We start from the raw sequence: 14,943 nt of genomic DNA, 5'->3' as shown, positions 1-14,943 counted from the left end.
CCTCCTATTTAAGACTCCACCACTGACTTTCTCTCTTCCTTAAAATCATTTATTTTTCATTTTGAGAAAAGTGCAAAGATGAATACGGCAAACACCTGTGTATCTCCCACCCAGGGCTGACAATGAATGGTTAATGTTTGTCATATTTGTTTCAGGTCATTTTTCATTTTTTAAGAAACAAACAAAATGTGGGAGTGCTTATATCTGTATGTTCTCTCAAGCACGTTTATATCCAGGAACAGTGAATAGGATTTTTTGTGCATTAAAAAAATGCAGGGAATTCCCTGGTGGTCCGGTGGTTAGGACTCTGCATTTTCACTGCCAAGGGCCTGGGTTTAATCTTTGGCTGGGAAACTAAGATCCCACAAATTGTGCAGTGCTGCAAAAAAAAAAAAAAGACATTAATGTACTCATGGCATATATAATTGTGCAACTAATTATTTTACTAATGTTGTATTTTTGACTGCCTGGGTTTGAATTCAAGCTCTGCCATGTGAAGACTCTATGACTTTGGGAATGTTCCGTAACCTCTCTGTGTCTCAATTTCCTCACCATCTATTGCAGAATAATGAAATATTCTGAAACATAACAGTTTAAAACAATAAACACTTATTATTGTCTCATCTCTAAGAGTCAGAAATCTGAAAGTGGTTTAGCCAGATGGTTCTGGGTTGAGGTCCCTCATGAGGTTGTAGTCAAGACATTGATTGGGGCTACATCATCTGAAGGCTCAGCTGGAGCTGAAGGAGCCACTTTCAAGGCAGTCCATGCACACCACTGTTGGCAGGAGGCCTCAGTTCCTCTCCACATGGACCTTGCCATAGTGCTGCTTGAGCACCCTCACAACATGGTGGCTGGCTCCCCCTACCTGCCCCCATCAATTGAGTGATGCAAGACAGAGACCGAGAAGGAAGCCAGAGAGCCTTTTACATCCTAGTCACTCCTGCCTTATTTTATGCATTAAAAACCAGTTGCTGAGTCCACTCACCCTCAGAAAGAGGAGAATTGGGCTCCACCTCTTGAATAAACTGTCAAAGACTTCATGGACTTATTTTAAAATTGCCACATTTGGAAAATACAGATACTAATACTCTCTCCTTTTTAGTGGGTACTTTTTAGTAGTCGTTTTAGGATTGCTTTCTAAGAGTTGCTATGTGTTATCATGCATAGAGTGCTTAGCACAGTACCTGGTACATAGTAGGTGCTCAATAAATGTCAGAAATCATTATTTAAAAAAATTTTTTTATTTATTTAATGAATTTATTTGGCTGTACCAGGTCTTTGTTGTGTCATATGGGATATTAGTTTCCTGACCAGGGATTGAACCCAGGCACCCTGCATTGGGAGCATGGAGTCTTAGCCATTGGACCACCAGGGAAGCCCTAGAAATCATTATTGTATGGATTTAATTATGTCCTTTCTGACTATTCTACACTATTGCATTGTTAGAATATGCCCTAATTTACTCGATGGATTTTTTAGGTCAATTCCTGCTTTTCTGTGGTTATTTTAATTATATGAAGTTCCTTTATTATTATTATTAAACCTTTTATTTTTCTATTGGAGTATAGCTGATTAATGGAGAAGGAAATGGCAACCCACTCCAGTATTCTTGCCTGGAGAATCCCATGGACAAAGGAGCCTGGTGGGCTACGGTCCACAGAGTTGCAGAGTCAGGCACGACTGAAACAACTTAGCACACACATCTCTTTATGTATTAGGCAAAGTGTTTCTCTGAGGACTATGATTAAATATGGAATCCATGGGTCATTGGGTGGATGCACTCGGCAACATCAACTCTCTTCCATCATTTCCCAAATCCATGGCTCACCAGAGTTAATGCCTCAGGGCCTTTGCACATGTGTTACCTCTGCCCAGACTGCTTTTCCCGCAGATATCTACACAGCTTCCTCCTCACTTCCTTTAGGTCTCTACTCAAATGTCATCTCCTCAGAGAAGCCTTCCATAATCACCCTCTCCTTCCAGCAATTGGCTTCATGTTTGATGAGAGAACTTGCCATTGTATTATGCATTTTATTGGATTGTTGATTATATGTCTTCCCCACTGGAATGTCAGCCCTTTGAGGGCAGGGATTTATCTCTGTTTCCTCCACTGCTGCAGCCCCAGCATCCAGAACAATGCCTGGGAGTAAATACTGGCTGAGTGGACACCAGATCTGGGTGGAGCTCTCCCCGGTCCTGACTCCTCTTCTCTTTCCAGTGGGTTCCATCCTGAGCTCCCCTGAGCTGAAATTAAGGATTTTCTCCTTCTGGAGGCTCTAGGAAAGAACCCACTTCCTGGTTTTCCCAACTTCTAGAGACTGCCTGCATTCCTTGGTCCATGGCCTCTTTCTCCATCTTCAAAGCCAGCCAAGACGGATCATGTCTCTCTCAAACTGTTGCTCTCTTTCTCACTTCGCCTTTGTTGCTTCTGTTATCACCTCTTGTTCTCAGACTCTGGCATTTCTGCCTCCCTCCTGGGATGACACTGAGCTCACCCAGGTAATCCTGGATCACCTCCCATCTCAAGATCCTTAACTTAATTGCATCTGCAAAAAGTCACTTTTGCCACATAAGGTGACATATGAAGAGGTTGTGGGGATTAAGATGGGGACCTCTTTTTTGAGGGGGAGTTATTATTCTGCCAACCACAAAGAGATGCAGATGTGGATACATTCATTAATTCCACCAACATTATTGAGCACCTACTGTATGCCAAGCTGTCTTGGGTACTGAAGACAGCAGGCAACAAGGCAGACAACCATTCTGGCCTTTGTGAAACATAAGTTCTACTGAGAGAGACAGAAAACACAGTCAAGGAAGCAGACAGAATATCTGATGTTTGCTACCAGGATGAGTCTGCCTGAGGGAGTGATATCTCGGCACCTGACCCTAGAATGGGGGGTCAGTGTTGCCCAGAGCTGCATGCCCCTTGTTCAAGAACAACATGATTTCAGAGGGTGCTCAGCAGAAATAACCTCAAACTCCAGTTGTAAAGAGACTCTTCTTAAATGTCATTTCCATCTTCCCCAAATCTCAGTTGGGTCCTGGGGGAGGGGGTGTCTGTAACACATTTTCTACCTGCTAATCCTGTCACAGGATCAGTGCTCCTGCAGGCATCAGTAACCAATGAGATTCAGATTAAATTGGATTTTCAGTTACCTTCTAGATATGATAAGAAATGCTGATCTTTATGTTTGTGATTAGGAGAAAAGGACTTTGAAAAATTTATACAGGGAATTTCTTGGCAGTCCAGTGGTTAAGACTTTGCCTTCCAATGCAGGGAGTGCTGGTTCGATCCTTGGTCAGGGAGCTAAGATCCCACATGCCTCCTAGCCAAAAACCCAAAACATAAAACAGAAGCAATACTGTAACAAATTCAACAAAGATTTAAAAAAAAAACCTTTAAAAAATCCATACAGGTATTGATGTTTCAATGTGAGCGGGTGTAAAGGAAAATATTAGTCAAACACTTATGGGTGTAGGGAAAATTGAATATATAAGAAGTCATTGGCACAGGTTTGCGAAATGTTACCTGTCCATTTTACAGATCCCTATATTAGGGATTCCCTGATAGCTCAGACGGTAAAGAGTCTGCCTGTAGTGCTGGAGACCCAGGTCGATCCCTGGGTCGGGAAGATGCCCTGGAGAAGAAAATGGCAACCCACTCCAGTATTCTTGCCTGGAAAATCCCATGGATTGAGGAACCTGACAGGCTACAGTCCATGGGGTCGCAAAGAGTTGGACACGACTGAGCGACTTCACTTTACTTTAACCCTATTACAGATCCAATACTTTGGCCATTGGAAAAGACCCTGATGCTGGGAAAGACTGAAAGCAAGAAGAGAAGGGGATGACAGAGGACAAGATGGTTGGATGGCATCACTGACTCAATGGACATGAGTTTGAGCAAACTCCGGGAGATGGTGAAGGACAGGGAAGCCTGGTGTGCTGCAGTCTATGAGGTCGCAAGGAGTCGGACACAGCTGAGCGACTGAACAACAACCTGTCCATTTTACAGATTGAAAAAGAGAGTCCTGAGAAAGAGGAAGGACTTCCTATGATCACAACCCACTGGTGGGCTGAAGGTCTTTCTCCAGGAGGGGAGGGGTGAAGGAGTAAAAAGCTTGGGCTCTGACCTCTGGGAGGTGGAAGACCTGGAGGACTGTGGGCAGAGGAGGGCCGCGGCCTCACTCAGGTGCTCATGGGCGCCCTCTAGCAGGCGAGGGGGAAATGCATTGAAGAGGGAACGCAATGGCCGAGGGGTGACCAGTCTCAGCTTTGTCTCTCGTTTGCTCTGTATCTCCAGGCGAGTGAAATCCCTCTCTGGGCTCAGTTTTTATCTGCTAACGATGGACCATAACAATTCCTTCTTCCTGGGGCTGCGGCAGGGACTCTGAGATAACGCGCAGAAGGTGCCTGTTGCCCCAGATTCTGGCTGGGTGTGCTGCCGCTGAGTTATTTTAGGGTGTCAAGGTTATGCTCACACACCCTCCCGAAGGTGGGAGGATGAGGTCAGCAGCACCCCCAGCTCAGGCCCCGATGAAGTCACCAAGACAGACGGGTGGGTGTAAGGACAGCGGTGGAAATAGATTTCCCACCTGCGCCCTGTGTCTGCCAGAGAGGTGAGGATGAGCAAACCAAGGGGAACATCACACTCCACAGGCTGTGAGACGCAACCCTCAGCACACTTCGCTGCCCAGGAGACCCCTCCTGCAGGAAGCCCTCCCGGTTGCCCTGACTCTCAGGGGTCTTGCAGGGAGCTTTTAGGGGGAGGATCTTAGAGAAACAGTAGGGACACAGAGGCTGGTCAGATGGGGGAAAGGATAGTCAGAGGACCGCGAGAGGTGCCCAGAATGTGCGGGAAAGCAGGATCGGAAGTTAGGCAGGTTTGAGTTAGAATCCTGGTTCAGACTCATTCGCTTTGAAACTCTCGACCAGTCCTCTCTGGACTCTGCTTTCTCAGCCACAAAGTGGAGAGAAAAGTCTCCTTAAGGAGCTTAACAAATATTTAGTGAGTGCCTTAGTACACATACTAAGCCCTGTTTTGGGCACCAGGGACACAGCAGTGAACAAGATAGGCCCAGCTCTGCCTTCCCAGGGCTCTCAGGCTGGGGGAGACAGACATGTCACTGGGCTGCTAAAATACAGGGGGACTATGGTTGTGGTAGGGGCACCTAGGGTTCTGTGAACCCCAGAGGAGGACCAGATTCAGCTTGGGGAGGGAGATCAGGGGAAAAAGCTCCTTCTGAGAGGACCCCTGGGGAGTGAACAGTTCTCCAGGCCAAGGGGTGCTGAAGAGGGTATCTGGCAGCAGGCTCAGCATAGGCAAAGGCCTGGAGAAGAAAGAGAAGTTTTGGATGATGTAGTGATGTGAACGCACCTGGAAGAGAGCAGTGGATGAAGTTGTGCCTGGTCATGGACAGATTTTTTTTTTTTGGACTGTACTGGGTCTTTGCTGGGGCACATCCCATGGCGTGTGGGATCTTGATTCCTTTGACGAGGAATCAAACCCATATCCTCTGGCTTGGAAGGTGGATTCTTGACCTCTGGATCACCAGGGAAGTCCTCACAGGGCAGATTAAACAAGAAGGTCATCCTCAAGTGCCCAGCTCACAGCAGTAGCCCTGGTTTCTAAGCTGTGAGCTTGCGAAGGGCAGAGACTAGGTGTAGCTCTGTCCCCAGAGACTGTACTTCTAGCCAATACCAGGCCTAGCACACAATAAGTGCTCATTGTACAGATGAAAAAATTGAGGCTAAGAGAGTGCAAATGATTTGTCTGGAGTCATACAGCAAGTAGCTGGCAGAGCAGGGATTTGAACCCATCTAATGATGGTTTGTTCAGTGAAGAAATGATTATGGGTTCATGGTGATTATGGGCTGTACTTGATGCCCATTCAGAGCCCCTAAATGATTATGGGCTCTAGTTCCATTGGAACTCCTTTGAGGTTCCCTTTTGTATTGAGATTAAATCTCAGGTCAAGATTTCTATGGTTCCTGTGGATCCTTTAACTCAACCATTGTGAGTAAATTGCTGTTTTCACACCTTTAAGCCTTTTGCCTGGGATGTCCCCTCTTCCTGAAACACTCTCCTTTTCTGCTTCTATTTTATCTTCAAAAACTCCTATTCAACCATCAAAACCCTAGCTCCCATGCCCCCACTTCGGTGCAGCCCACTAGGACCTTCACAGGCAAACTCTTTCTCCCTTCTACTGCCTGAGCTCTGGAGCCTCCCTCTGCAGGAAGAGTCTGAGTAGAGCTCTGTTTTCCCCAAGAGTGGGGAGTCTTTGAAGCCTATGTCTGGAGAATGAAGCCACTCTGGCTCTGTGATCTCCTAGCACAAGGCTGGGCACGTAAAGAGAAAGGGAGTTTACAGTGTGAAAATGAAATGAATAAAGACAGTTTTAAGGCTTTTTATTCTGGAGGTCTATAGTGCTACAAACTTTTCCCCTGATTCACAGCTCCTGCCCTCTACCCTATGTATACACCCTATGAAGTGCCAAGATGTCCTTGGCTGGATCTACAGGTTCTACATGCTAGAAAGTCCAGGGGCTTCAGGCATAGTTAGATCAAGAGCCTCAGAACTCAGTCTCCTTCTCTGCCTTGGTTCTGCTGTCCTCCATCGACTTCTGTGTACAGCAGACCAACCTCTCAGCTGATCTTTAGCAGCTCCCAGCTCTTGTTTCCCCAGTTTAGAGATTCCTGTCTTATAATTATCAATCACGTCCCAGGGCGGGTTCTCCTTGACTCATACTGAGCTGTGTGCTACAGCAGATGCCCTCGGAGCCCTGTATCTCTGCAGCACTGGCAAACACTTATAAGGCTCATCTTGGAGTTTTCACTCTGCCCAGAGCCAACATTCCTGGGAGCAGCCCTCAGGCAATGCTGGTTTATGGCTGGAGGATGACTATCCCAGCTCCCTCGCTCTTGGGGTGGAACAACTCTGTGGGGTAGTCTACACTGTCTTCCAGAAGCTCAGCACAACTGAACCTCAAGTGGAGCATGACAAACCACATATCAACTGACCTCTCTATCTAATTTTCTACTTTCCTACTAGTGCTGAGCAGACACCAAGACAAGGCTGCAGGTAGCTTATCTGGGAGATGGTGGTGTTTTAAAAATATGCCCACAGGGACTTTCCTGGTGATCCAGTGGCTAAGACTCCACACTCCCAATGCAGGGGGCCCGGGGTCTATCCCTGGTGGAAGAACTAGATCCCACAAGCCGCATCTAAGAGTTCGCATGGCGCGACTAAAGATCCCACATGCTGCAACTAAGACCTGGTGCAGCCAAATAAATAAATAAAAATATTAAAATATTTACTTTTAAAATAAATTAAAAATGCCCCCGAATTCTTTAACATACCTCCCTTCAGAAAGTGAGGCCTAATTCCCCTCCTCTTGAGTGTAGGCTGAATTGAGTGACTCACTTCTAAAAAATAGAACATGGCAGAAGTGACAGTGTGACTTCTGAGATGAGGTCATACACACAGAAAGCCAGGGCTTTCTCTTGGCTCTCTCCTGCTCTCTTTCTGATCATCCATTCTGGAGAAAGCCAGCTGCCATGTTGAGAGGACACTCAAGTAGCACATGCTGATGCGCAGTGGCAAAGAATTGAGGCCCTCCTGCCAACAGCCAGGTGCGGAAGTCAGCTTGGAGGCATAGCACAGACACGGGGACACACACATCAGCTATGTGACATGCCCTCATGTGTGCACACAGGCCACTTCCAGCCTCATATCCACCCCATACCGGAGACATGTCAGGACATGGACTGGTCAGATCAGGAGGTGTGGGGAGGCCTGGAGGTCCCAGAGGAGCAGCTGACATTGAAAGCTGAGGGTGTGCCAGGACAGGAGAGAGATCATCTGATGAATTTCAGAGTCACACCTACCTCCTCACCCCAACCGCACCAGTGCTCTGCTAAAAGCACTCACGGCCCCCTGCTCTTTGCCTTTCTTTTTCTGTTTTGGTGTAATTTAGATTTACGGGAAAGTTGTAGTGATAGTACAGACAGTTTCTACTCTTCACTCAGCTTCTCTAATGTTAAAACCTTAACATCTGTCCCAATGAACAAAGCAGCCTGGGCACACTAAGATGCACAGATGCTCCTGATGTCCTTTGGATGTCTCCCTTTATTCCATGAGTGCCCTTTTTTCTCTTCCAGGTTCCAATCCGGGATCCCACATTGCACTGAGTGTTCACTCCCTTTTAGAATTGCACGATGCAGTTTTTTTTGTTTGTTTAAGATATATTTATTTATTTTTATTTTTGGCTGTGGTAGGTCTTCCTTATTGCCCACAAGCTTTCTCTAGTTGCAGAGACTGGGGACTATTTTCCGAGCAGTGTGCAGGCTTCTCATTTAGGTGGCTTCTCGTATTGTGGCACGGGATTAGTTGCACCGGCAAGTGGGATCTTCCAGGACCAGGGATTGAACCCGTCCCCCTACACTGGCAGGTGGATTCTTAAGCGCTAGACCACCAGCGAAGCCCATGATTGCAGTTTTGAAATGATTTGCATTATTCCTGTTTCAAGCCCCTCTGGGAAGTCAGCTCCGGGAAGGCGGTGGATAAAAGAAACCAAGGCTGATGGGACTTCCCCAGCTGTCCACTGGTTAAGAGGTTAAGACTCCACACTTCCAATGTAGGGAACACAGGTTTGATCCCTAGTCAGGGAAGTTCTCCATGGCAACCCTCCCCCCCACCACCACTGGAAAAAAAGAAAAAGAAAGAACTGAGGCTGATTGACAGATAGGAAGTCACTCCGGTCTGAGCCAGAAACAGCTGGGTCTTTGTGATGATTCAGGAGCTACACCTGCTCCCTTGCAGAGCTATCTCACCCACTGAAGAGAACGGTGCAAAGAGGGTTCTGAGGGTAGAGAGAAAGACACGAGCACTGGTGTGGCAGTGTGTCCTGGACAAATCAGAACACTGTCAGGTGGCAGGGTGATGGGGTGGCGGGTTGGGGGAGGGTAGGTGATGCGCCGGACACTCCAGGATAAGGTCGGAAGGACCCTGTTAGAGCTGCTGCAGGTAATGATCTGAACAAGGGCAGGGGGGATCTTGGGAGTTTCTTATCTTCTCGCTGATCAGGGCCAGTATAGATCTCTGGGAGGAGGGGGTCAGGGGAGGGCAGGAAGGCAGATTCTTTGGATGTGGAGTTGACACAGCCCCTGGAGGGAAGTAGGTGGCCTGCGACGACGATCCGGAAGAGGCAAATCCTGGGGAGACTGTGGAATCTCGGATCCCTAGAGTCTGGGACCAGGAGTGGAGGGGGGCGGAAATCACAGAGGAAACAGGCTGAGCCCCAAACTCCACCCTTTACCCCCCTCTCTCTGCCTTTTCCTTATCCTCACCTCCAGTCATTTCCTCAAACATCTGTATTCCAAATCTTGCCAATGACCTCCCAACTGTCCCTCACCCCAACTATCTCTCCCAGGAGAGACAGCTCAGCCAGGTCCTCCGCACCCTGGTGCTGCCTGCCGGCTACCCTCCTCAAGATCTCCAACAGCTTCTTCTCCTCCCCTCTGGGGTGCAATGGGGGCAGGGCATCCCAGGGCAGCCCCCTCCCTTCCCACAGCCCCCTCCTCTCTGGCCTCCCAACTCCAGCCTTGCACACTGCTGTCTACCCACACTGGCCAGTAGAGAGATATAATTCAATACTCTCATCTCATCCAAGCTCTGACATCTTCTGAGGCTCCTCATTGCCCTCAGGATGAATTCTGGATTATTATTATTATTTTTTATCTTTAGGCTTAGTTTCTGGACCAGGGATCGAACATGTGCTCTCTGCCTTGGCAGCGAGGAGTCTTAACTACTGGACTGCCAGGGAAGTCCTGAATTCTGGGTTTTTATATCCAACGTTTGACGTCCTGAAGCTCTCTGTGGTCCCATCAGCACACACGCTTTTCCCTGTCAGCCCCTAGAACTTCCTAACCCCCTCTCCCTTGTTCACACCTGGGGAGCCTTTCCATCATCAGCACTTCAGCCCTTTCTACTGTCCTTATTCCTCCAGAGCCTGGGAGTTCCTGGGGGCAGATGATAATAACCCATCCTCACACTGGGTTGAGCACTTCCCTACATCCTCTCAGTCAGTCTTTGCAACTGTCCTGCAAGGTGGGTATCATGAGTCTGATTCACAGATGAAGACACAGTGGCTCAGGGACTTCCATGGTGGTCCAGTGGTTAAGAATCTGCCTTGCAACGCGGGGGATGTCGGGGAACTAAGATCCTACATGCAGAGGAACTAAGCCTGCGCACCACAATTACTAAGCCCTCAGGCCACAACTACAGTCCTGTTCCACAACAAAAGATCCTGCATGAGGCAAGGAAGATCTAGGCTGGGACTAAGAACCCATGCAGCCAAATAAATGAATAGTTAACATTAAAAAAAAAAAAGAAAAAAATGGGGGCGGTGGGAAGAAAGTAAAAGAAACAGAGGGTCAGAGTGGACCTATGAGATGCCCAAGATCAGTAAGCCAAGAATAAAAGAGACCCTCCTTCCAGTTTCTTCCCCGTGACTGACTCCTGCACTTTCTTTAAGTTTCAGCTCAGCTGTCACCTCCCCCTGGAAGCCACCCTGGTTGCCAGATGGGGTCAGGTACCTCCTCTGGGACCCCAAAGCTGCCTGTGTTTTCCCCATCACAGCTTTGACATGATTGCCCGGTGCTGTGACTCTGTGCACCCATCTTCCAGATGGAGCAACTGAGACTCCAAGAAGTGAAGCTTCCTCCAGCCTCCCGGAATAACGGAGGGAGGGTGGGGCTCACTACCCTCAGAAGCAGCAGCAGATCCGGCCCTCCCTTCCCCCACTACGCGCGTACCCACAGACCCACACCTGACCGTTTATCTCCGCAGACGCCCGCCTCCCACACGCAGGCGGCTGACTGGCGTCTGCGCGGCGGACGCTTGTAAACACATCTTAGCGTTGGGACCGACTCGCTCCTGCGCTCCTTCACTGCCACGGGGAGGGAGATGCGGGGAATGCGGGTTAGGGGGACGCAGGCAGAGGGCTGAAATATGGTTCTTAGGACCTTGCGGTCCCACTTTCCTTCTGCTTCCCTGATAGTTGGGCGGGGGTGGGGATGGGGTCGACGGGCCCTGAGCCCCCACTCCCAGCTGAGCCCGTGACCCTGGGATTGAAGACAGCTCCCCACGCTCAGTGCCCTCGGAAAAGTTCCACGGGACTTGGCCTGGCCAGGAGGCTAAGTAAGGTCCGCCCCTCCTCCTGTCCCCCATCTGTGTCCGACCACCCACTCCCTTTCCTAAGTGGCCTTGGGAGGGGTCTTGCGGGGACAGATTGATGGGCTGGGGACAAATGGATCGCGGCACGTGGGAGTTACGCCTGGGCTTGTAGCGGGGGAGGGTGGCGCGCTGGTCACCGCCACCATCGGCCCCTGGAGCACTCCGGCTGCGGGAAGCCGCCAGGCGGAGAAGGGGCTCCCGGAGGTTCCTGGTGAACAGGCTTTCCTACCTCCCATCCTTCCATCGCCGCCGCTGCCGCCACTACTGTGGTCCCATTGCGCAGGCGCGAGGAAGCGGCCCAGAGAAGGGGGTCGGCCGTCGCGAAACACACACCACCGCCGGGTGCGAGGTCTGATCTCGGGGTGCAGATGACGCTGGGTGGGTCTAGGATCTGGGGTAACTTAGACTTGGGGACCCTGTGTCATGCATTGTATATCCCGCCCACCAGGGCGACCCATTCCCAGGAAAGCCAGGGCGCAGCCAGCCATGGCTGTGGGCAGAGCACGTCCCCTGCTGGGCACAGCCGGAATCCGCGCAGCTACAAACATTGGTACCCTGGATGGAGCCCCCCACACAAAATTGAGCACCCACCCAGCTCCCGGCTCCCCGGCTGAAACTGACCCCTGATGCAGAGCTCCCGACGCTGCGCTGGGCCCCAACTCTGAGCTAAGCTCTAGACCCCGAGTTACTGGTCCCAGGCTGAGCCTCCAACCCCGGATAGAGCCCCTGGTCTGTTCAGACCCTCGCTCCCTAGCGAGACCCCTAAGGGTGTCCGACCACCTAGAGGAGCTGTATCAATTGCTCCTGACTTACTAATCCCACCTCTGCCATGACCTGGCTGAGTGGCCTGGGACAGGTTACTTGTTTCCTCTGAGCCTCAATTTCATCATCTGTGAAATGAGACACCTGTAGGGTGTCACAGCATTGTAGGGTTGCTGTGAGAATTTGGTGAGTTAATGTATGTAAAGTGCTCACAGTGACTGGAACGTAGTAGGTGCTCAGTAAATGTTAACTATAGTAGTAGTAGTGTCAGTCGCTCAGTCGTATCCGACTCTTTGCGACTCCATGGACTGTAGCCCACTAGACTCCTCTGTCCATGGAATTCTCCAGGCAAGAATACTGGAGTGGGTAGCCATTCCCTTCTCCAGGGGATCTTCCTGATCCAGGGATCAAACCCAGATATCCTGCATGGCAGGCAGATTCTCTATGGTCTGAACTACCATGGAAGTCATCAACTCTAGTATTGTTATTATTGCCATATATACTGCTAGGCACTTTAAAAGAAAAATAACCTTGTCAAGACAGAATTTATATACCACACAATTCACCCACTTAAAGCATACAATTCAGTGGTTTGGTATGTTACAGTATTCATTTTCTAAAATTATGGCAAATATATAATAAAAATTACCATTGTAAGCCTTTTTAAATGCACAGTTCAGTGGCATGAAGTACCTTCACAATGTCGTGAATCCCCACCATCATCTCCAGGACTTTTCCATCAACCCCAACACAAACTCTGTCCTCATGAAACACTACCTCCCCCTTCCTGTCTCCCCAGCCTCTGGTCACCTCTATTCTACTTTATGTCTGTGGATTCTCTCATTCGAGGTCCCTCATATAAGTGGATCATACAATACTTTTCATCTATTTTTTTTCTTAAATTTTTACTGCACCTCACAACATGCAGATCTTCCCTGACCAGGGATCGAACCTGTGCCCTATGTAGTGAAAGTGAGGAGTCTTAACCACTAGACCACCAAGGAAGTACAGAATGTTGATCATCTTATGATTGGCATCTTAAACCTATTTTTAAGGTTCATTCATGTTAGCATGAATAACTTCCTTTTTATGACTGAATTATACTTCACTGTTTGGAGAAGGAAATGACAACCCGCTCCAGTATTCTTGCCTGGAGAATCCCATGGGCAGAGGAGCCTGGCAGGCTACAGTCCATGGGGTCGCAAGAGTCAGACACGACTTAGTGACTAAACCACCACCACCACCATATTTCACTGTATGGGTGGATTGGGTTTCCCAGGTGGCTCAGTGGTAAAGAACCTGCCTGCCAATGTAGGAGGCGTGGGTTTGATCCCTGGGTGGGGAAGATCCCCTGGGGAAGGAAATGGCAACCCACTCCAGTATTCTTCCCTGGGAAAGAGGAGCCTGGTGAGCAATAGTCCATGGCCTTGCAAAGGCTTAGCGATTGAACAATAACAAATGGATGGATCACATTTCGTTTACCTATTCCTCTGTTGATGGACACTTGGGTTATTTTGTCTTTAGGCTAGTGTAAATCATGCTGCTATTAAAATTGTTATGAAAAAATATACTTGTTAAAGTCCTTCCTTTCAACTCCTTAGGGTATATACCTAGGAGTGGAATTGCTGGATAATATGGTAATTCTATGTTTAGTTTTCTGAGAAATGACCAAGCTATTTTCCACAGATGCTTCACCATTTTGTATCCCTACCACAAAGTATGAAGGTTCTAATTTCTTCATATCCTCCTGGACACTTTTCTTTCTTGGCTGCACTGCCCAGCATGTGGAATCTTAGTTTCCCAGGATCGAACCCATGCCCCCTGAAGTTAAAGTGTGGAGTCTTACCCACCGTGCCACCAGGGCAGTCCCTCCTGGGCACTTCTTATTCATTCTTTTATTTTTTGGCCTTGTGGCTTGTGGGATCCTAGTTTCCCGACCAGGGATTTAACCTGTGTCCTCCCTGGTGAAAGCATGGAGTCCTAGTCACTGGACCACCAAGGAATTCCCTTTATTCATTCTTATTTGTGGGCTTGTAGGCTTTATTTTAAAAAAATTTTATTGTTTTAAATTATTAAAGTATGATAACACATTTATAGGAGACTTGGAAAATGCAGAACAAGGTTACATATAGTTCCAGTATATATTACAATTATTTTTTAAGTAGATATAGATTTTTAGTTGGAGTTTCAATATCAAACTCTCAAAAATGAATAGAATGAATATACAGAAGAGTAGAAGGATATAGTAGACCTGAAAATCACTATGAACCAATTCAACATAATTAAGATTTATACAATTTCCACACAACAGTAGGATGCAAATTCTATTATTATTTCCACGTCAGTGCATAGGAATGCCAATACAGAGTGTCCCGGATGAGAAACTAGTATCTGGTTGTGAATGAGAGGAGGTGGGACAAAAATTACTGGGTTAAAATCCTGGACCTGCCACTCTCGCTTGCAGGTCCTCAGGCAAGTCACTTCCACTCTCTGGGTCTCAGTCCCCTGATTTAAAAAACAAACAACAACAAAAGGATAAAGAGACATTTCATCTCTTTTTGCCTCCTGAGGTCTGTGCCAGGGTTGTGTGTGCCCCACGTAGAGGACAGGACTCAACCTGCACTGGTTGTGCAGCCTCCTCTGGCTCCCGCTGGTCCTAGCTGCAACTGGGACCCAGGGTTGGAGATTCCGGGAGGAAATGGAGCGGCAGGGGCTCTGGGAGCTGCTCCTGGGTCCAGTTCCCAGGACTCACAGCTGCATCCTCCGGGGGCCCCAGCTGGCCCCACCGCCCCACCCGCCAGCGGCCTGGAGGCTCCTGCAGATCTCGCTGGCTCATTCCCACGGACATCGTGCCTGGATCTGGCAAGTCCCCTGGTGGGATCTCCAGGGTCCATCCGGGTAGAGACTGCATTAAACCTAACCTGGAGAATTTATCTGCA

The sequence above is a fragment of the Giraffa tippelskirchi genome, chromosome 6, assembly GCF_054371585.1.
Source record: "Giraffa tippelskirchi isolate mGirTip1 chromosome 6, T2T-mGirTip1v1.2.pri, whole genome shotgun sequence".
Lineage (NCBI taxonomy): Eukaryota > Metazoa > Chordata > Mammalia > Artiodactyla > Giraffidae > Giraffa > Giraffa tippelskirchi.
The sequence above is the reverse complement of the archived record's forward strand: the minus strand, read 5'-3'. Positions refer to the sequence as shown.